At 37.0% G+C, this 22,324-nt stretch overlaps 1 long non-coding RNA gene across 1 annotated transcript; it reads right to left on the bottom strand.

Annotated features, from left to right (window-relative positions):
• Positions 1–2,135: 2,135 nt before the first annotated feature.
• On the bottom strand, positions 2,136–4,133 carry LOC127126732 (uncharacterized). The gene is made up of 2 exons (XR_007805079.1): positions 3,846–4,133; positions 2,136–2,459 (listed from the first exon to the last, which is right to left on the bottom strand). It is a non-coding gene; the product is annotated as an uncharacterized LOC127126732 (long non-coding RNA).
• Between the last annotated feature and the right edge of the window lie 18,191 nt (positions 4,134–22,324).

Genomic DNA, 22,324 nt, shown 5'->3' with positions numbered 1-22,324 from the left:
AGTATTGCAAACACAAAGTCTTCAAGATGAGGATACAGAGGAGGAGTCTCTGGACTCTCAAACTTTATCTGAAGCTATCTGGGATGACCAGATCCCAGAGAACTTCAAGCCACCATCGTTAGTGTCTTCCAATGGTAAGGTTGATCCACAGGAGCATATTATTGCCATTAATAATCAAATGGACATAATAGGGGCTTCTGATTCACTTAAATGTAAGCTCATGGTCAGGACCTTTAAGGAGGGAGCTTTAAAGTGGTATATGATTCTACCCCGGTTCTCGATCATCAACTACCAAGACTTGACCAAGAAGATGGTGCAACACTTTTCGGCAAGTAAGCATAGGAAAGTGTTGACTACCAGCATGTTTAACGTTTGACAAAGGCACATAGAGTCTCTCCGAGAGTATATATCAAGATTCAATAAATAAATATTTAAGTTATCTCATCTGAATCAAGAAATGTTTGTCGGATCATTTCAGCACGACCTTAAGGTCGGATAGTTTAACGAATCTTTAGCATAAAAATAAGCGTCTAACATGGATGAGGTTATCACCTGAGCGGAATGTTACACCAAAGGAGAAAAAATTAACATGAAAAAAATATCCCGAGATGCAAAAGAGAAAGTGCGGACCAAGGAAGAAGGGGTTGGACATAGGAAGGAATACTTTAAGTCGGGACCCAGAGATCGGCCAATAGCAAGACCATCCCAGAGACCGTTCGAAAAATAGAAGGAGTACACGCCATTAAATGCTAGGCAAGAAGATATCTTAAATGAGGTCTATCACCTCAAGTTTCTCCCTAGTTCGGTAGTCCCAAAAGGGGTGCATATTGTGATGGGAAAAGACGAAAGTGCATGGTGTGTATACCATAGACTTCAAGGACACCATAGAGAAAATTGTCATCAGCTGAAAAAAGAAATTGAGGTATTAATTCAGAGAGGTTGGCTATTGTCGTATGTTAAAGAAGTGGGAGGTCAACCCAGAAAAAGAAGTCCTCCTTGAGAGGTCCCAAATTCGGAAAATCCTGCACAAAAGAAAGGAAAAAGTACATAAGAAGTCTGTGAAGCCAGGATAGCATGTCATACGCTGAATACAATAGTAGTGGTATTTGAGGGAGGAGGAGAAACTAGCTCGGCTAGGAAAAGGTATGCTCGGCTAGTAATGCACATTGAAGAAAATTCGCCGTCAGGGGGGAAAGAGGACTCGATTGTGATCAGTTTCTCTAGAAATGACTCAGAAGGAGTGTTGGCTCACGAAAACGATCCCATGGTGATTAAAGTACATATCTGTGATTGGAGCATAAAAATAGTCTTGATAGACCCCAAAAGCTAAAAAGATATCTTATATTGGGATGCATTCAAAAGAATGAATTTTGATACCACCGAGTTACTCCCGGTCAAAGGTACTTTAGTAGGATTCTCTGGAGAGCATGTACAAGTGCTAGGGCATCTGCCCATAATGACCACCTTTAGCAGTAAAGACCATGCGAAGAGTATCCAAGTAAGATATCTAATTCTCAATGTTGTGTCCCTATATAACATTATTATTAGCAGGTGTCATACCCAAAAATTCACCTTATCCTTCACAATGTTCATCTAGGTCACCAACCCTAATCGTTTGCATATCCTGATAAACATTCATCTCATATACATACCCATAGTATCATGTACATTCCATTCACATTAAGGAAAGCATAAAATCATGGATTCAAGGGTCTTTATCACACATGGCATTAATTCAGGGATGTTGGATTGCAAGTATCATCATGATCATTCAAGTCCCTAAAACCGTAGTTGTTGATTGTGGCACTATCATCCATTGTGTGTGTATCTAAGTTTAAGGTACATATGATTCATTTGGTCCATTATGAAGGATTCATTGGCTTGATTAAGAATTCATTCAAGGTTTTACATGTTCATGATCTTTTGCTTGATTGATGTTCATTAGTTCAAGTCTAGTTCAATGGTATTACAAGATCCACTTGATTCAATTCATGGCATGACATTATTCATTTGGTCTAAGGGTCTTGTGGTGCATACTTCAATTTAAGGTCTATTTCATTCATTATTAAGTCATGTGTTATTCAAATTCAAATTCATTTTCAATCAAATTCATTTCATGATTCAACCCAAGTCCATTCATTTCAAAGGAAATATTAATATAGCATTGCAAAGTACCATTACAATACATTATAAGTCATTACATATCATTTCATCCAAAAAAAATACATTTTTTTTACCTAAGTTGACTTTTGGTCAACTATTGACTTTTTGGTCAACCAGTTGACCAAAGTCAACTGTCTACTTTTACCATCCTAAACCCTATTTCTTGCATTGCTTCTCCACCCAGTCATCTTTTTGAATCTTCAAGGATCCATTTGCTTTTAATACTGCATTCACCATGTTCTCATGTGTCTTCATGCTTAGGCCTTGTTCAATTCAAATCCGCACTTTTGCATACCCTACAAAACCATTCCAAGCAATGCATTATCATGTATTTTATCATAATACATTCATCAATCACCATTCATAATAAAAACATAACCATACACATTTCCAAGTAACATAGCATATTCCATCATTAACATTAACCACATTTCCAAGTAACATAGCATATTCCATCATTAACATTAACCACACATGACACATCAAACATTCATATTTTCACAAGCAATAACAATCATTACAAAATAGCCTCATTGCATAATCATGAAAAACAATGCAAACTATCATCGTAACAAGCATAACAATTCATGCTAGCGAGCCCACATTTCCAATCACTCAGCAATATATTCACATACTAACAAACAAGCAAGCTAGCATTTCTATTCATACCAAACATCTCATGGCAGTCACATACTACAAAGCATGCTAGCAGCCCTATCCATCATCCATGTTAACATTACATACCAACATATGCATTACAAACTAACTACTAAACAACAATAGTTATGCATTTAATTGATTCATCTAACATAACCCTGCACCAGCTAGCATACATTTCACAATAATGCATTCACACATAAAATTTATGCATAACATTTCAAGCATATTCATTTGTAGACTTACAATGACATTAACTGAACCAAGCTCAACCAGCAGGCCAATTAATTTCAAGTGTTAACATAACATACAAAGCAAACATCAGCTTAGCATGCAATGCATCACACATCAAAATTTCATTAAAGCATCAACATTTTTGTTGCCAAGCCATTTCAATCAAACCTATCATCCTAACAGTAGCAGCAGCTTGCATACATTCAGCATTCACAACAGAATTTCACAAGAGAAAACTCACAGAAAATTTCTAACAGACTCTCTAGCTACCTGTAACCGATTTCCAATCTCCCTATAACTGAATGAAAGCAATTCTAACTGATAATACCAGAACCCTGCAAAAGATAACAGAAAATGAAATTGAACTCTCTTCATAACTAACTTCTCCAACCTCCTATAACTCCCTCAACAGAACCATCAAACACCTTCACCCTCACTTCCCTCACACTTCTTCATCCTCCTCCAATTCCATAATAGAACCCTGCCAAGAAACTCTCACACTTCTTCACCCTCCATCACACATAACAGAACCAACCTCTATAACTCAAACCTTCCCTCACAACTCTCTCCAACTTCAAAAAAAAACAGAGAACCTAACTGCTTCAAAACTCCCTCAAACCTCTAACTCCATAACTAAAACTCCTCAATCAAGCTCAAACAGAAGGAGAGAAACGAGAAACAAGGGGAAGAAGAAGCTCAACAACAGAGCAACAATATCACAAGAAAAAAAGCTACATCTAGTAAAAGATGGAGAAGAGAAAAATCGAAGGAATTTTGAAATAGAGGCATACCGGAACTCTCATTCACTCTTCATCTCAAAAACGCAGGGCACGGATCGAAAGTCGTCCTCAATCTTCATCATCGTCTTGATCAACCAGGCACGAACACGGAGAAACGTACGTCTTCATAAACACAACCAAAAGCATATGAATCATCGACGACGGAGCGCGACAACACGGATTGGCGTTTGCTCGTGCGGCCACTGACAGCATCGAGGGTGAGTCTTTTGCTCTGCATTTGATTTGAGTTTCTCCTTTGAATTTGATGTGGTTTTCCTTGATACCGCGGATGACTTTTTGGATGGGTAAAACCCGGTTGTTGTTGAATATGTGGAGCTTGGGCCTTTGGCTCAAGCATTTCTCTTGGCCCAAGTGCAATTCTTTCCATACACCTCCAATCTATTCGCCACCCCATAGCTCAACATAATCTTGGTTTAGTTTCTTAATCGTCCATTAACCTATCTCTTAATCTTAATTAGTTTATTTTTAATTTTTTCTTTGATTAATATGGATGTTATTTTGTTAATATAGATTGTGATTAGGTTAATTCATAGTTGTTTCAGAAATATTAGGATTAATATTTTTGTGTTTAGTAGATTAAGTCATGGTTAATTGTAGTTTAATTAGATTTAGAAATTAGTAGTCATCATCTAGATTTTGATTTCTTTTTTTTTCCAGATTTAATTCGTAGATTTGATGAAATTAGAAATTAGGGATTGTTGATATTGACTTCGTTTTTGTGTATTTGATGAATATGGTTAATTGTAGACTTTCACCATAATTCAGTTTTAGGTTAATTTTCCATTTCGATCCGTATATCATATTATATTATGATTGTCATGATCATGTTCATTAGATGAAGTTGTGATTTGGATTGTTAGATTTCCCTTTGGCTAATTTGAATCCCTAATTCATGTTTAGGTAGACTTTAGTCCTTAGAATTAATATTCACTTTAATTGTCCATTTAATGGATTCATTTAGTTTGTGATCATATTGAATAAATTAAAAATCCCATTTCAATTTAGGTGATGAATGCTTTGTATGCCTAATTTTATTTGCCATGATCACATGATAGATCTTTGATTACTTGTCATTGATTAATCCATTTCCATTTGAATTGATATGGATCTTTGAATATGTTTACACTTGTTGTAATATTCTCATTTGACTTGATCTCATACTAACCCCATTTGTTGTTTTGTTTCCACATGTGACTTGAGCTTCAAGCGCACTTCTAACTAGTCATTGCCTCTAACCCATTCAATTGACTTGTATTGTGTAAAGTACCATTCCACTTGTATGTTTTAGGCATGGTACATAGTTTGTAATTGTTTAATTCACTTCCATTTTCCATTCATGTTGTAATAGTTTCATCCCTCCATTGTGGGTCGAATGTCCCTCCATCCCATGAACATGTAATAGTCTAGGTGTATTTCTTTTATTAGTTCATCATGCATGCTAACTAAAAAGATAAAAGCAAGTGATAAAACAAAACTTTTCAAAAGACAAAAGGCACACTTGACCTAACGTCAAGTGTTTTCTAAATAAAACCACACAAAGCAACGCTAGTACTTGATCCAACGTCGAGTATCTCAATTCATTTTCCCCATCTCTTTCTTAATCTCTCACCATTTCATAAAAAATCAATCAAAAACCCTTGATTCAATGTCAAGTGGCCTTTCTCAAATCAAATTCAAAACACCATAAAATATGATTAGGGTTGTATACCACGAACCTTAAGTGGTGGAGAAGGAATGAGAATGGAGATTTCCTACCCTCATTCTGAATATTTTGGACATGAGACACTTGGCTTGGTAGTTTGAAATATTCACCTTTATCCATAATCTTTAGTGTAATCCGAAGTCAAGAACACTATCTTTTTAAAACCTAAAATCAATGTTAACTCATCAAACCTTTTGTTTGAGCCTTATGGCATCACTCAGAAAATCCCTTTTCAAGGTATAAAATCAACAAAACAAATAAACATTTTGTACCATGAACTACGGGGCTCTGATTTCTCACTTCAACGAGTGAGTGTTAGAACAAGATTTGGTTATGCATCTATACCTTGAGTTTTGATGATAACAATGTTGTATTTGTGTGAGAACAATTTTGGTACCCTAATGGTTCGTTATTGTGTAGCTTTAACAACCAGTTCTAATTCTGATCATATGATGTGCAACATCATCAGTTTCTGAACTTTGTGTTCCAAATCCGCTTTTGTGCTACAATTAGAAGTTCTGAAAGACGTCAATATTGTTGATGCAATGTTCTTTCTGATTTTGTGTTATTTCACCCATCAGAAGCTTCTAAGGAGACTCTCTATTGTTGCTGCAATGTTCTCTCAGTTTTTGCTTCTGGACGTGACTTTGATCACCAAACTTCTGAAGAAAGGCAAGCTTCTGAAGTTGTGTTTTATAGTTGAAGATTCTGAAGATCTCAAGACAGACGATTGAAGTTATCAAGGTTTTGACTAAGGATTCTGAAGACTCTAAAGTTCTGAAGATCTCAAGATAGACGATTGAAGTTATCAGGTTTCTTACTGGATTCTAAAGACTCTGAAGATTCTGAAGATCTCAAGACAGACAATTGAAGTTATCAAGGTTCTTATTGAGGATTCTGAAGACTCTGAAGATACTGAAGAACTCAAGCCAGACGACTGGCGTTGTCAAGGTTCTGACCCAAGGTTCTGAAGTCTCTGAATCTAGCTCTCTACTTCTTCACTTCATGTTTCAATCATCTTTCATCAGAAGCCAATGAATCTGAAGATAAGATCAAATGGAAACGTGATCAAATAGTATATAACACAAATCGAACAACCTTTCCACTATCTGATTTTGTGGGCAATGACAGTACTATACATCACACCTGTCACTGAATTTATGGGCAAAAGGATAGTACGTGGTATCATTCCTTTCTCATCCATCAGTGGACAACTGCTTATGGAGTTTTCCCTATTTTGCTCTCCAACGGTCACATGCTCACACTATATAAGCATGCATTGGAGACTTGAAGAAAACGCTGATTCTGCAGAAGTATTTTGACAAGCTATTTTTCTTTGTGAAAAGATATCATTCTTTATATACAGTTTTCTTTAAGTGTTTGTTATTCAATTGTGTAAAAATTTGCTTGTGTAGAAGCATATTGTGACACACAAACTATTATTCAAACTATTTGTTTGATTCCTTAAGGAGGTTATCCTTGAGAAGACAAAGAAAGTTGTTCTTTGTGAGTCCTTGTGGAGACTAAGGTTTAGTTGGATCCTTGAGAAGACAAAGAAGGATATTCTTTGTGTTTATTGTAATATGTTGATTATAGTGGATTAAGTCCTTGTTTATAAGGCAGATCACCTTGGCGGGTGGATTGGATTAGCTTTGAGTTTCAAGCGAACCAGGATAAAAATATCTGTGTTTTTATCTCTTCATTATTAGACTTCTTAGTGGTGTTTTTATTTTGGAAAAAGCTTTTGCTTGTAAAACCCAATTCACCCCCCCCCCCATTTCTTTTGTTTTTCACACCTTCAATTGGAATCAGAGCTCCGGTTCTGATTATGATATTAGTTTTATCAACACGTCACAGTGTTCAGTAGTGATCCAGTTGTGTGAGAAACATTGGTTTCCGCTAACACTGCTAACGTTGTTAATAATAATGATAGAGATTATTACAGTGCTAAACCACCTATTTTTTATGGTGAAATATTTGACTACTGGAAAGACATAATACAAAGTTTCTTTCTTGGCTACGATATTGATCTTTGGGATCTTGTAGTCAAAGGCTATGTTCACCCGGTAAATACTGAAGGAAATACTTTAGGAAGAAGTGTTTTGTCTGATCAACAGAAGAAAGACTTCAAGAATCATCATAAGGCAAGAACCATATTGCTTAACGTTATCTCTTATACGGAGTATGAGAAGATAACAAATAAAGATTCTGCCAAATCCATTTTTGACTCTTTGAGAATGACTCAATAGGGAAACGCTCAAGTAAAGGAGACAAAGGCCTTGGCCTTAATCCAGAAATATGAAACTTTCAAGATGGAAGATGATGAAAAAGTTGAGACTACGTTCTCAAGGTTTCAGATGCTTGTTATAGGGCTTAAGGGTCTTGACAAAAGGTATTCTACAACTGATCATGCCAAGAAAATTATCAGAAGTCTTCCCCAAAAATGGAGACCTATGGTAACTTCTTGGAAGCTGGATAAGGATCTCAACATCATCAGTCTTAAAGAACTTGTTAGTTCTTTAAGAAGTCACGAGATTGAGCTAGAAGAAGATGAACCTCATAAGAGAGGTAAATTTGTAGATCTAAAATCCAAGCCTGAGAAGACTAGAGCATATCAAGCTGAGGAAAAATCAGAAGGATCTGATGAAGACTCGGAAGATGATAATGAGTTATCTCTAATCTCAAAGAGAGTTAACAGACTCTGGAAACACAGGTAAAGTGGTCAAGGGAAATTCAAAGGAGTTAGAAGGACTGTTGGTTGCTTCGAATCCTCATTTAATCAAAAGAAGCAAACTTCTGAAAAAGAAGTTATCTGTTTCGAGTGCAAGGAGCCAGGCCACTACAAGAATGATTGTCCTAAACTGAAGAAGGATAGAAGGCCCAAGAAGAACTTCTCCAAAGTAAAGAAGGGGTTGATGGCTGTTGGTTCTTGTGTTGGCAGCAATTTTGGTAAAACCTAGAATGTTCACAAGTTGTCACATGTGTTGTCTTGACATGAGATAACATGTACCTGCAGGATGTTTAAAATGTGATTATGCAGGATTTTACTGAGATGTCAGACCCGATGTCATGACATCTGTATACAGAACATTCAGTCTGAATGTTATGTATTATGTGATTGCGTTTTTAATGCAAATCTGTGTATGATTTATGAGATGATTGAACACCCTATCAATCAGTAATTACAACTAGATTGACTTATTTTCCAAAGAGATCTAGTTAACTGTCATGAGAAGATATGAATGGAAAATAGTTTTAGGGTTTTATTATGTCCAAGCCCAGCCAATTGCTTCTATAAAAAGGACATGGAAAACCTGATTTGATACACAAGAAATAATGAACAAAATATTGAGAGAGAATAAGGGTTTTAGTCTTGTGTGGTCGTCTGAATTGTAAGCCATTCAATTCATCCATAGATGATTGAATTGGTCTAATTTTTTAGTTGTAACTTGTCACTCTAAGCTTTGAAGCATGAGTGTGTGTTTACTTGATTGAAGCTTTTAAGTAAGATCAAGTATGTGTCTTTGAAGAGTGTCTTCTTTTCATAGTAACTCTTGTTTTATATCACTGCTGTGATTGAGGGGGAGTGAGTAGGATCTCATATCTAAGAGTTCTTAGGTAGAAGTCACATCGGTAGAGATTAGGTGAAAAGACTGTAACTTAAAGTTGTTTACTGAGAGTCTTTGAACTGATTCTATTTAGTGGATTTCCTTCCTGGCTTGGTAGCCCCCAGACGTAGGTGAGTTTGCACCGAACTGGGTTAGCAATTGCTTGTGTCTCTTGCATTACTATTTTTTATCTTTTATTCTGTTTGTATTGTTCAGATATTAGTGTCGTGACATTATCTTCGACACCTCATATCTGATACCAGAATTTCAATTGGTATCAGAGCAGGAATCCTGCTCTGGTTCTGGGTGAGATCTAGGGACGTTACTTTCTGGTACTATGGAGAGAGATGGAGGATCTGTTCACAGACCACCTATTCTGGATGGATCCAACTATGACTACTGGAAACCTCGAATGGTAGCCTTCCTAAAACCTCTGGATAATAAGGCTTGGAAGGCTGTTTTAACAGGGTGGGAACATCCAGTTATTACTAAGGATGGAGAAGCTACAACTGATAAGAAGGCTGAAGAACAATGGACCAAGGAGGAGGAGGATCTAGCCCTTGGGAACTCTAAAGCATTGAATGCTATATTCAATGGAGTATATAAGAATATCTTCAGATTGGTAAACAACTGTGAGGTGGCTAAAGATGCTTGGGACATTCTCAAAACCACTCATGAAGGCACCTCTAGAGTGAAGATGTCTAGACTGCAGCTGCTCACTACCAAGTTTGAAAATTTAAGGATGAAAGAAGATGAAAATATTCATGAATTTCATATGAATATCCTTGAAATTTCTAATGCCTCAGGAGCCTTGGGTGAGAAGATGTCAGATGAAAAATTAGTGAGGAAAATACTCAGGTCACTCCCTAAGAGATTTGCCATGAAAGTGACAGCCATAGAAGAGTCTCAAGACATTTCCAATATGAGAGTTGATGAGCTAATTGGATCCCTTCAAACATTTGAGATGAGAATGTGTGATGGATCTGAAAAGAAAGTCAAAAGCATAGCCTTCATGTCAAACACTGAGGAGAAAGAGGATGAAAGTGGTCAAGATATTGATGAAGATCTGGCAAATGATGTAGCATTGCTGGGAAGACAGTTCAACAGACTTCTGAAAAAGGTGGATGTAAGGTCTAAGGCTAATGTCAAGAACATCTCATCTGACATCAGTAAATCCAACAATGCTGGAAGAAGAACAAGATCAGATGAAAAGCCCAAAGAAGGAAAAGGAGTTCAGTGCCATGAATGTGATGGGTATGGACACATTAGAACTGAATGTGGAACCTACCTCAAGAAACAGAAGAGGAGTCTTGCTTCCACTTGGTCTGATGAAAGTGAAACAGAAGAGTATGCAAATCTTGTGACTGCCTTGACTAGAAGGTGGGGTTCTGATGAAGACTCAAGTGATGATGAAGTAACCTTTGAAGAGTTGGCCACTATCTACAGAAAGTTGTGTCACAAAAGTGCAGAAGCGTGTCAACAAGTTGAAAGCCAGGAGAAGGTGATAACACAACTGGAGAATGAGAAGGTAGAACACTTGGAAACCATCTCTAAATTAAAAACGGAAGCAGTGTTTCTGAATTCCAAACTAGATGAGATGACAAAGTATGTCAGGATGCTAAACAATGGATCTGACACCTTAGACAAAATTCTCCAGGCTGGACAAATGACAGGAGACAAGTTTGGCATTGGGTTCAATGAATCTAAACCTGAGTGCAGCCACACTGGTAGCAAACCTAAACCCAGGTGTAGTCACACTGGTAGCAAACCAGAGATGTCACATCATATGTCACAACATCATAAAGGAAGACAACAGAAGGGGAAACATCAAAGATGGAGATGTCATTACTGTGGAAAATATGGCCATATAAAACCATTCTGCTATAAATTGTATGGCTATCCTAGTCCTTCTCATCATCAACCTAGACCTAAACATCACATACTAGTCAACAGAAAATAATGGGTTCCTAGGACTGGTGTTACAAGCCTGATAACTCAAACTTCCTTCAGAGTTTCAGCCAAAGAAGACTGGTATTTTGACAGTGGGTGTTCTAGACACATGACTGGAAACAAAAACCTGCTAACTGGCCTTCATCCTCATGCCACTAGCTATGTAATCTTTGGTGATGGAGCAAAGGGTGAAATCAAGGGAATTGGTAAGCTTAATTGCCCCGGAGTTCCTAATCTTGACAATGTCCTACTTGTTAAGGGACTGACTGTAAACCTAATAAGCATTAGTCAACTATGTGACCAAGGTTTAACTGTAAACTTCACAAAAGATGAATGTCTGATTACTAATAAAGAAAATGAAGTGATCATGAAAGGAGTTAGGCCTAAGGACAACTGCTATATGTGGAGTTCTCAAGAAACTGGTTATTCTTCAATGTGCTCTCTAGCCAAAGAAGAAGAAGTGAAGATATGGCATCAAAGATTAGGCCATCTGCATCTTAAAGGTATGAAGAGGATTATATCTGTTGAAGCTGTTAGAGGAATTCCCAACTTGAAGATTGATGAAGGAAGAGTTTGTGGGGAATGTCAGATTGGAAAACAGACAAAGATGTCACACCAGAAGCTTAGACATGACACCACTTCCAGAGTGTTGGAACTCCTCCATATGGATTTGATGGGACCCATGCAGGTGGAAAGCCTTGGTGGGAAGAAGTATGCTTATGTAGTGGTGGATGACTTCTCCAGATACACCTGGGTCAATTTTATAAGAGAGAAATTTGATGTATTTGAAATCTTCAAAGATCTTTGTTTAAGACTTCAAAGAGAAAAGGAAAGCCAAGTTATTAAGATCGGAAGTGATCATGGGAAGGAATTTGAAAACAACAAATTTATTGAATTCGGTGCATCAGAAGGAATTAGTCATAAGTTCTCATCTCCCATTACTCCCCAACAAAATGGTGTGGTAGAAAGAAAAAATAGAACTCTTCAAGAATCAGCCAGAGCTATGATTCATGCTAAGAAATTGCCCTACCACTTCTGGGCTGAAGCTATGAACACAACCTGCTATGCTCACAACAGAGTAACCTTGAAGAAAGAGACTCCTACTACCCTATATAAAGTCTGGAAAGGGAGAAAACCTACAGTCAAATACTTCCATGTGTTTGGTAGTAAATGTTATATTTTGACTAATCGTGAACAAAGAAGGAAGATGGATCCCAAAAGTGATGAAGGAATATTTATGGGCTACTCAACAAACAGCAGAGCATATAGAGTCTTTAATTCCAGAACAAAATTAATGATGGAATCTATCAATGTTATGGTTGATGATCAATAGACTGATGTCACAGACGATGTTGAGACATCTCCAAATGATCCCCCAACTGATTTCTCAGACAAAAATAATAAGAGTGAACCTCCTCAAGCTGAACCTGAAGATGACAAAATCAACAAGGGACCCTCCATCAGAATTCAGAAGGATCATCCCAAAGATCTAATTATAGGAGACCCAAATAAAGGGGTCACAACTAGATCAAGGGAAGTGATCTCACATGGCTGCTTTGTGTCCAAGATTGAGCCTAGGAATGTCAAGGAAGCCTTGACTGATGAGTTCTGGATCAATGTCGTGCAGGAGGAGTTAGGTCAATTCAAGAGAAATGAAGTATGGGAACTGGTTCCAAGACCTGAAGGAATAAATGTCATAGGTACAAAGTGGGTGTATAAGAATAAATCTGATGAACAAGGGGTGGTTACTAAAAACAAAGCAAGATTAGTAGTACAAGGATATACTCAAGTTGAAGGAGTGGATTTTAATGAAACATTTGCTCTTGTAGCTCGCCTTGAGTCCATTAGACTATTGCTTTGAGTGGCATGTATTCTGAAGTTCAAACTGTTCCAAATGGATGTAAAAAGTGCCTTCTTGAATGACTACTTAAATGAGGAAGTATATGTTGAACAACCTAAAGGATTCACAGCTCCAAATCTTCCAAAGCATGTGTACAAGTTGAGGAAAGCCCTTTATGGTTTGAAACAAGCTCCTAGGGCTTGGTATGATAGACTCACAGTGTTCCTCATTAACAATGGATACAGGAAAGGAGGTATTGACAAGACCCTATTTGTTAAGAGTGAAGGAGGAAAACTCATGGTGGCTCAAATATATGTGGATGATATTGTGTTTGGTGGAATGTCATATCAGATGGTCAAACATTTTGTTAAACAAATGCAGTCTGAATTTGAGATGAGCCTTGTTAGAGAACTAACCTATTTCCTTGGGCTACAAGTCAAGAAGATGGAAGATTCTATCTTTTTATCTCAAAGCAAATATGCCAAGAACATTGTTAAGAAGTTTGACATGGAGAATGCAAGTCTTAAAAGGACACTTGCTCCTACACATCTGAAAGTCTCCAAAGATGAAAATGGTGTTAGTGTAGATCAAAGTCTATACAGAAGCATGATAGGAAGTCTGCTATATCTCATAACAAGTAGACCTAACATTGCCTTTGCTGTAGGTGTTTGTGATAGATATCAAGCTGAACCAAAAGTCAGTCACATAAACCAAGTGAAGAGGATACTGAAATATGTCAATGGCACCAGTGACTATGGGATGTTGTATACTCGTGGTTCTGGATCTATGCTGACTGGATACTGTGATGTTGACTGGGTTGGAAGTGCTGATGATAGGAAAAGCACATCAGAAGGATGTTTCTTCTTGGGGAACAACTTGATATAATGGTTTAGCAAGAAACAAAATTGTGTGTCCCTATCCACTGTTGAAGTTGAATACATAGCAGCTGGGAGTAGTCGTTCTCAACTGGTTTGGATGAAACAAATGTTGATTGAATACAATGTCACACAAGATGTCATGACATTGTACTGTGACAATCTGAGTGCTATAAATATTTCTAAGAATCCTATTCAGCACAGCAGAACAAAGCACATTGATATTTGTCATCACTTTATTAGAGAACTAGTGGAAGAGAAAATCATAGCCTTGGAGCATGTTACTACTGAAATGCAATTAGCTGACATATTTACAAAGGATTTGGATGCTAATCAATTTGAATGTTTAAGAGGGAAATTAGGGATTTGTATCCATGAGAATTTATAGCAATTAATTTGGAGTGGAAAAGGTAATAAAAATATTGTCTGCCCACTTAAAAGAAAGTGCCCCATTTATGGTAAATCATTACCTAGTATTGGAACTACCATTTATAGCATTTCTACACGCAACCTCAGCTCAACCACTTCCATCTTCATCAAACTGTATTGACCATCTCTGCTAGGGCAACAAAAATTCTTTCACAAGCTCAACAAGATGTCACAACATCCTTCATCTTCTAGTTCAAAACCTGTGCACAAAGCAAGAACACCATCCATGGATTTTCTTCATGAAGACATTTTGGAAGTTATTCCCCTTTCAGTCATCCCTGGCGACGCCCCTGGTCCATCCTCCACTACAGGGCATACTCAAGGTAACAACTCTGATAACCCTACCTCTAAAGATGACATGCATCATACTGATCGTGTCATTGGAAATTTGGTCACAAGGATCCTAAATGAAGGACACTCAGTCAAGGGAGTTTCGACTCCTCTATCTAGAAGGGACCCCTCACCTGAGGTGGAACCTCACAATGAGAAAGATGATGATTCATCTAGGTCAGAGAAAGATATTGTTGCTGAGGTACTGTGTTCTTTAGGGAAAACCTTGCCTAGTAAGAAATCTGTAGATGCTTCTCAGAAGCATGACTCTGGTAAGAAGGTGATTGACTTGGAAGAAGAAAGCTCAGATGATGAAGATGACACCTTGCTTCATCACTTGGAGCCAAGGGTTGCTAAGAGAATGAAGACCAGGAAGGGGAGGTATGTGGCTGAGATGATGACAGCCAAAACTAGTAAGAAGGCTACTGCTGTAGGTCCTTCAAAGTCATGGAGTAAAGTGGAGGTAAAGAAGAGAAAGGTCAGAGAAAGTTCTGAGTCAGAGGATGATGTTGAAGACGATGTCCCAGACATCTCTCCTGTCAAAAAGCAAACTGTTAGAAAATCTCATGCTAAGGTTGTTGCCGTACACTTGGATAACATTTCCTTCCATCTGGAAGATGGTGCAGCCAAGTGGAAATTTGTAATACATAGGAGAGTATCTATGGAAAGGGAACTGGGAAAGGATGCTATGGAAGTGAAGGAGGTTATGGATTTGATCAAGTCTGCTGGTTTAATGAAAACAGTTAGTGCATTACCCCAATATTTTGAAGGTCTTGTTAAGGAGTTTGTGGTGAACATCCCTGAGGACATTGCTGACAAGAACAACAAAGATTTTTGCAAAGTGTTTGTTAGAGGAAGGTGTGTAAGGTTCTCTCTAACTGTGATCAATAAGTTCCTAGGAAGAGGAACAGAAGGAGTTGTTGAATTAGAGGCCACAAACAATGAATTCTGTAGGACAATAACTGCTGGACAAGTCAAGGAATGGCCAAGCAAAAAGCATCTCTCTGTTGGCAAATTAACTGTGAAATATGCTATCTTGCATAAGATAGGGTCAGCCAACTGGGTACCAACAAATCACATCTCAACAATCTCTAATGCGCTTGGAAGGATCATATTTGCCATTGGAACCAAGCTTAACTTTGATTATGGAAGGTTCATGTTTGAATAAATTGTCAAACATGCTTCCATAAATGCAGTGAAGCTGCTAATTGCTTTTCCCTCAATAATTTGTGGGATAATCCTAAGCCAGCAACCTGGTATTTTGAGCACAAGTGATATCCCTAGTAGAAGAAAACATCCATTGTAAGTTCATTACAAGTTATTTGAAGGCAATCATGTCAATGACATTGTCATGACATCTACGATGAAGAAGCCAACCTCTCAAGGTGGCCTGATTACTGAACTGAAAGAGACCTGTAAGGAATTGGAGACTGGGATAAGAGTGGCTAAGGCTAGGAAAGAAGCTTTAGAGGTTCTTATTAATAGTTTGGAGTAAGGAGATATGGATAATGTTGGTGAAGCCAAGGAAACAGAGGCCCACACCTCAAGTGAGAGGTCTGAATCTCAAGATAAATCTAGTGGCAGTTCTGGATCTGAAGGTGAAGAAGATGTTAGCTCCTCAGATTGAGTTGTGGTGAAGATGGCCCCCCTGTTATGATGATATGCTGTTCTGGAGGCTTTGATGATTTGATGTTTTTTTTTGCAGTCTTGTTTGATGCCATGATGTATTTTTTGGGTTATTTGTGATTTCCCTGGATTTCTTTTTATCTCAGCTGATATAGCTGTGTATAATTATGGTTCTGTAACACCTGACATTTTGTTTTAACATTTTATATGTTATAACATTCTATGTGACATTCTCTGCTGGACTAATTGACATTTATTTTGTCTAATTGGTCTCTTTGGTCTATTTTGACTAAAAAGGGGGAGAAGTTAATATGTGGAGAGCTGTAGTTAATATGTGGAGAGCTGCAGTTAACATGTGTTGAAGTAGCTAGGCTAAACAGATGACAGTTGATGTTGAACAGAATGATGTTCTGTGTTGTACAGGTGATGTTGAAGAAGATGTCAGATGGGGTGATTCTGAATGTTACAGGTGTTGTTGAAGAAGATGTTTGTGTTGAACAGACTTAGGGGGAGAAGAAGCACATATGTGTTTATTGTGTGTTTATTACTAGTTGCTATTATAGCTAGTAATTGTGTGGTTATTACTTCTGCTGCTGCTTAACTGCTGATATGTTTTTTACTCTTGTGAACAAATTGATTGATATATGTTTTAGCCAAAATTTGCCAAAGGGGGAGTTTGTTGGTTCTTGTGTTGGCAGCAATTTTGGTAAAACCTAGAATGTTCACAAGTTGTCACATGTGTTGTCTTGACATGAGATAACATGTACCTGCAGGATGTTTAAAATGTGATTATGCAGGATTTTACTGAGATGTCAGACCCGATGTCATGACATCTGTATACAGAACATTCAGTTTGAATGTTATGTATTATGTGATTGCGTTTTTAATGCAAATCTGTGTATGATTGATGAGATGATTGAACACGCTATCAATCAGTAATTACAACTAGATTGACTTATTTTCCAAAGAGATCTAATCAATTGTCATGAGAAGATATGAATGGAAAATAGTTTTAGGGTTTTATTATGTCCAAGCCCAGCCAATTGCTTCTATAAAAAGGACATGGAAAACCTGATTTGATACACAAGAAATAACGAACGAAATATTGAGAGAGAATAAGGGTTTTAGTCTTGTGTGGTCGTGTGAATTGTAAGCCATTCAATTCATCCATAGATGATTGAATTGGTCTGATTTTTTAGTTGTAATTTGTCACTCTAAGCTTTGAAGCATGAGTGTGTGTTTACTTAATTGAAGCTTTTAAGTAAGATCAAGTATGTGTCTTTGAAGAGTGTCTTTTTTCATAGTAACTCTTGTTTTATATCAATGTTGTGATTGAGGGGGAGTGAGTAAGATATCATATCTAAGAGTTCTTAGGTAGAAGTCACATGGGTAGAGATTAGGTGAAAAGACTGTAACTTGAAGTTGTTTACTGAGAGTCTTTGAACTGATTCTATTTAGTGGATTTCCTTCCTGGCTTGGTAGCCCCCAGACGTAGGTGAGTTTGCATCGAACTGGGTTAACAATTGCTTGTGTCTCTTGCATTAATGTTCTTTATCTTTTATCCTGTTTGTATTGTTCAGATATTAGTGTCGTGACATTACCTTCGACATCTCATATCTGATACCAGAATTTCAATGGCTATCTGGGATGACTCAAAATCTGAAGAAGAAGATTCTGACAAAGAAAAAGCCAATGTTGCACTGATGGCAACTACTGAGGATCCCACTAGCTTTAAGGAACCAGAAGATAAGGTTTTATTAGAATATGAATCTGACTCCGATTCTAAAGAGGCATTCTCTAACCTATCTCGTTCTGATATTGAAATTTGTCTTTCTGAAATGCTGGAAAAGTACTAGAGTCTTCAAAGTAAATATAGGGACTTTAAACAAGTCTAAGTAACTGCTTTTGAAACTCAGAAAGAGCTTGAGAATGATATTTCCTCTTTAAATGAAAATTTATTTTCTTTAAAAAGTAATAACTCTGATTTGAAAAGTAAATTTTCAAAACTAGAGGAGGAAATAACTTCAGAAGCTTCTGGTACTGATTGCATCATCAGATATGACAGAGCATTCTAGTACTTTCTGGATAAAAGCATAGATAGAAGCAAAATGGCTTCGTTGATCTATGGAGTTAGAAGAAATGGCAAGAAAGGTTTGGTTTTTACATAAACTACAAAACCTGATGAAAGTCAAAAGGTCAAACCAAAACCTCTCTATGTGCATTTCGTGTCTGCTGACACTTAGTATGATATTTCTGCACAGACACAAAAGCATAATAAGGATAGGAACACCATTATGAAACCTAATTATCATGCATAAATACCTCAGGATTATCCTTATGCTAAAAGACCCAAATTTATGAGAAACTCTGGGAAAACTAACAAAAGAGGACCCAGAAAGTGGGTACTTAAGGATAAAATCAGTTATGTTGCAGACATCCTTAATAGCTCAGCTGAGACACCAGTCATGGTACCTGGATAATGGATGCTCGCGACACATGATGGGAAGAAGGTCTATGTTCCAAGATTTAGAACTTAAGCCTGAAGGCTTCGTTGGTTTCGGAGGAAACCAGAAAGGAAAGATCATTGGCTCTGGAACCATTGGTAATGGTAAACTTCCCTCTATTACTAATGTTCTTTTAGTTGATGGTCTCCTGCATAATTTATTTTCTATTAGCCAACTTAGTGACAATGGTTATGATATCATCTTTAATCAAAAGTCTTATAAGACTGTTAGTCAGTGTAACACCTCAAAATTTACCCTCCTCTCTTGGGACTAGCATTATCATATTGCATACATTTTTAGGTCATTAGGCATTGCATATTGCATATCATGTGGTTACATTGTGCGAGCTATCTTCCCAAGTCTTGATCAGAAGATGGGAAAGTCAAAGTGCAAGCCTAGGGTTTTATTGACTGATCATTGGCCATCTGAGGATTGGGCTGTGAATTAGGGTTTTATGATTCTCCAAAGGATATTGGTCTTCATCTTGTTTGAAATGATACATCATCATCATCATGGTTGGATGTCATCTGAAGATTGAAGAAGATTCCTTGAGATTAGGGTTTTGACCAATGGTCAACCCTAATCAGTTGCATTGGGCCAATCAAGGCTTAATCAGGAGATGGGGTTGTGATGGTTATGGGGTTCATTATGTGATTTTATGGAGATAATTGAGGCTAGGGTTTCATGCTTGATCCATTTCAGTTGAGGATTGGGGCTCAGATTGATCTATGCATTGCCAAATTCATCTATCAGATGAAAAAGTCAACTGTGGTCAACTGTACAGGATCTAATGGATTTGGAGGTGGAAATGAGTTGGATACACTTCATTCATGTTGGAACAAGTGTTAAATGACATTTCAAAGCTTAAGAATGAAGAAAATCAAGTCAGGACAAAAATTGCCAAAAATAGAAAGTGACTTGTAATAGAAGTTTCCAAAAATGGAAAGTTTTTGACCTCAAAATAAAATGTCCAAGGAAGCTTCAAATGAAAATTTGTTCAACATGAAAGTTGTAGATCTTGTTCTCACCTTTCCAAAAAGTCCAAGAACTTGAAAATCCCATGTATGGTTGGAAAATTATGGCTCAGTGAAATTCAAAAATGACCCATAATTAGGAGGCCATAACTTCCACATGGAGTGTCCAAATTGGAAGTTCTTTATATGCACAAACTCTATTTGACATGTACTTTCATGGTGCATAATTGGATTTTCTCAAAAGTGGTCAATGCAAAAAGTCAAATTTCAACTGGACAGTTAAATGGACCAAGGGCAAAATTGTCCAACTTGTGAAATAATTGGAATTTTTGAGTGGGGATTTTTGCTACACCTCACAAATGGTATTTGAAACTTGTTGGAATCATCATTTCATGCCTAGGCCTTGTGGTTTGGAATTTGACTTGTAAAATGAAATGGCAAAATTGGATGCATAACCATCACATAGTGAATTTCTAAAATACACATCCAATGAGAGTGAAACAAGTTGCAACAGCTCACACATGTCATTTGGAGAGTGTGTGAGCTGTCCATGAGGTGGCAATGAGCTGGCTTTGGAAAGTACCATTTTGCCCTTACTTGAAAATTAGCCATTTCACTAATCAATTCAATTTGGCTAATGAGTGTGATTAAGCTTGGATTAAGCAGGAGTATATAAACATAATCATCCACTAATCATAACAGAATACACACTTTCCAAAACCAGATCAAAAAACTCATCACATTCTCTCAAATTGCTCAAGAACACAAAACCTTCAAATCCTTCAATCTTCTTCAATATTGGCTCAATCTTCGAAATTCTTCTTGCATTGATCTTGTATCATCATCCTCATCAACTGTTTGTGAAGTTTGGAAGGCAAGAAGCTGTGGATCGTGACTGCACATACAAGCTCCATCAATGGCAAATCGAGTTTTCATGCACTAGGAGTGAAACCAATTGGATCTAAGCTTTGCATCTCACTGCCACGAGCCTCTACTCCATCTGTTTCACTAAATTGAGCGTAAAGGCCACACGAACAGCCACTGCACATCAGGTATGTCAAAATTTCGAATGGCATGATTTGTTTAATTGTTATATGCTTTGTGTAGTGCGTTTCATGTAGAGCATTGTGATGCTTTTGGTTTTGCGAATGGATTAGTGTAGAGGAAGAAATCTTGATTTGAAAGCATGAATGTAAACCCTAACCTCATCGATTCGAAGAATATAGGAACAATTAGGTCAAATTATTGTCATATTTGAGATCTACGTGTTAAGACGAGTCCAACGGTTATTCATTTGCTCGTTTTGGTGGAAGTTCATGGATCATGCGTTCTTGGATTTTCTGGGGAAGAAGATGAAATTTCTGGAAATTTTATGTGTTTGATCTTCATTTCCATTTGAATTTTCAAACTGGATGTTTCCCTCCCCCGCGCATTATAATTACAAGTATGCCACTGGATAATTCTAATTAATTTCAATTAATTCATAAAAATTCTAAAAAATTCATAAAGACTTTAAAAAATTCATAAAAAATCAATAAAAAATCAGAAAAATGTAGGAATTTTTGTGTTGACTTTCTTTTTGAATGTAGAATTTTTTTGACCTATTGGTCAAAGTTGTGCATGGTAATATTTGTGTTTGACCTAGGTTTCTTTCACATGTGCTATTTTTTGTTACCTTTGGCCAATTCCATTGTGAAATGCTCATAGTGTAAAATAAATTCTTGAAAATTTTTGTGGTGATACTAGACACATCAAGGTTTATTTACATGTAAACTTCATGAATTTTTGATTCCTGGTCATTGAGATACAAATTTTTGAACTTAGGTGTGACAATGTGTGTCACACCCCATTATGTCAATTTGCTGGATTTTTTTGAGTGATCTATACTTGTTGAAATGATGTGAAATTTTGCATGAATGTTGATTAACATGTTAGGATGCTATGTGAATTTTTGTGGAATTTTACATTGCATTTTCAAATTGATTGCTATTTTTCATCTCTGGTGGTCAAAATTGCAAGCTTGTGTGACATAGGTTGGTAGATTTAATGTGAAATGCTCATATGGTATTGAATGGTCATGAAATTTGATATGCTTGTAATAGACACATGATAGGACATCCCTGTTTTGGTCTCATCCATTTCTTTATTGTCTTCATTGAGTTATGAATTTTTGAAGTGGAAGCATGTGTTGATGTTGTGATTTGAAGCATATAATTGTGTCTGTTTTTGTTGATTTTCATTGACATAGTTCCCTTGGTCCAATTGAGCTAAAATTTGACATGCTGGACCTTGAATATCCCCTGTTTAGGTGTAAATTATTTGAGAATTTTTGGATTTGTTTTGGTATGGAATTGAATGCAATAGTTCTGTTTGTATGTTTGGTGTTTCATTTGAACTAGTTTGCCTTGTTTTGTGCTTAAAATGAACATGATGAATGATATGAACATGGGATCAATGGTGTTTGCTCTTGTTTGACATTAATTTGAGTTTGGTTGGTGAATACCTTGCTGTTTAGGAATTTTTCTTGCCTTTGGACCCTAGGCTTAGCCTAGTGGTCTTGTTGCTAATATTTGCTTGATTTTTCAGGATGAATAGCACAATGCTCATGGAGAATGATCCAAGTTAAATGCAA

Source organism: Lathyrus oleraceus, chromosome 3 (genome assembly GCF_024323335.1).
Source record: "Lathyrus oleraceus cultivar Zhongwan6 chromosome 3, CAAS_Psat_ZW6_1.0, whole genome shotgun sequence".
Lineage (NCBI taxonomy): Eukaryota > Viridiplantae > Streptophyta > Magnoliopsida > Fabales > Fabaceae > Lathyrus > Lathyrus oleraceus.
The sequence above is the reverse complement of the archived record's forward strand: the minus strand, read 5'-3'. Positions and strand labels throughout refer to the sequence as shown.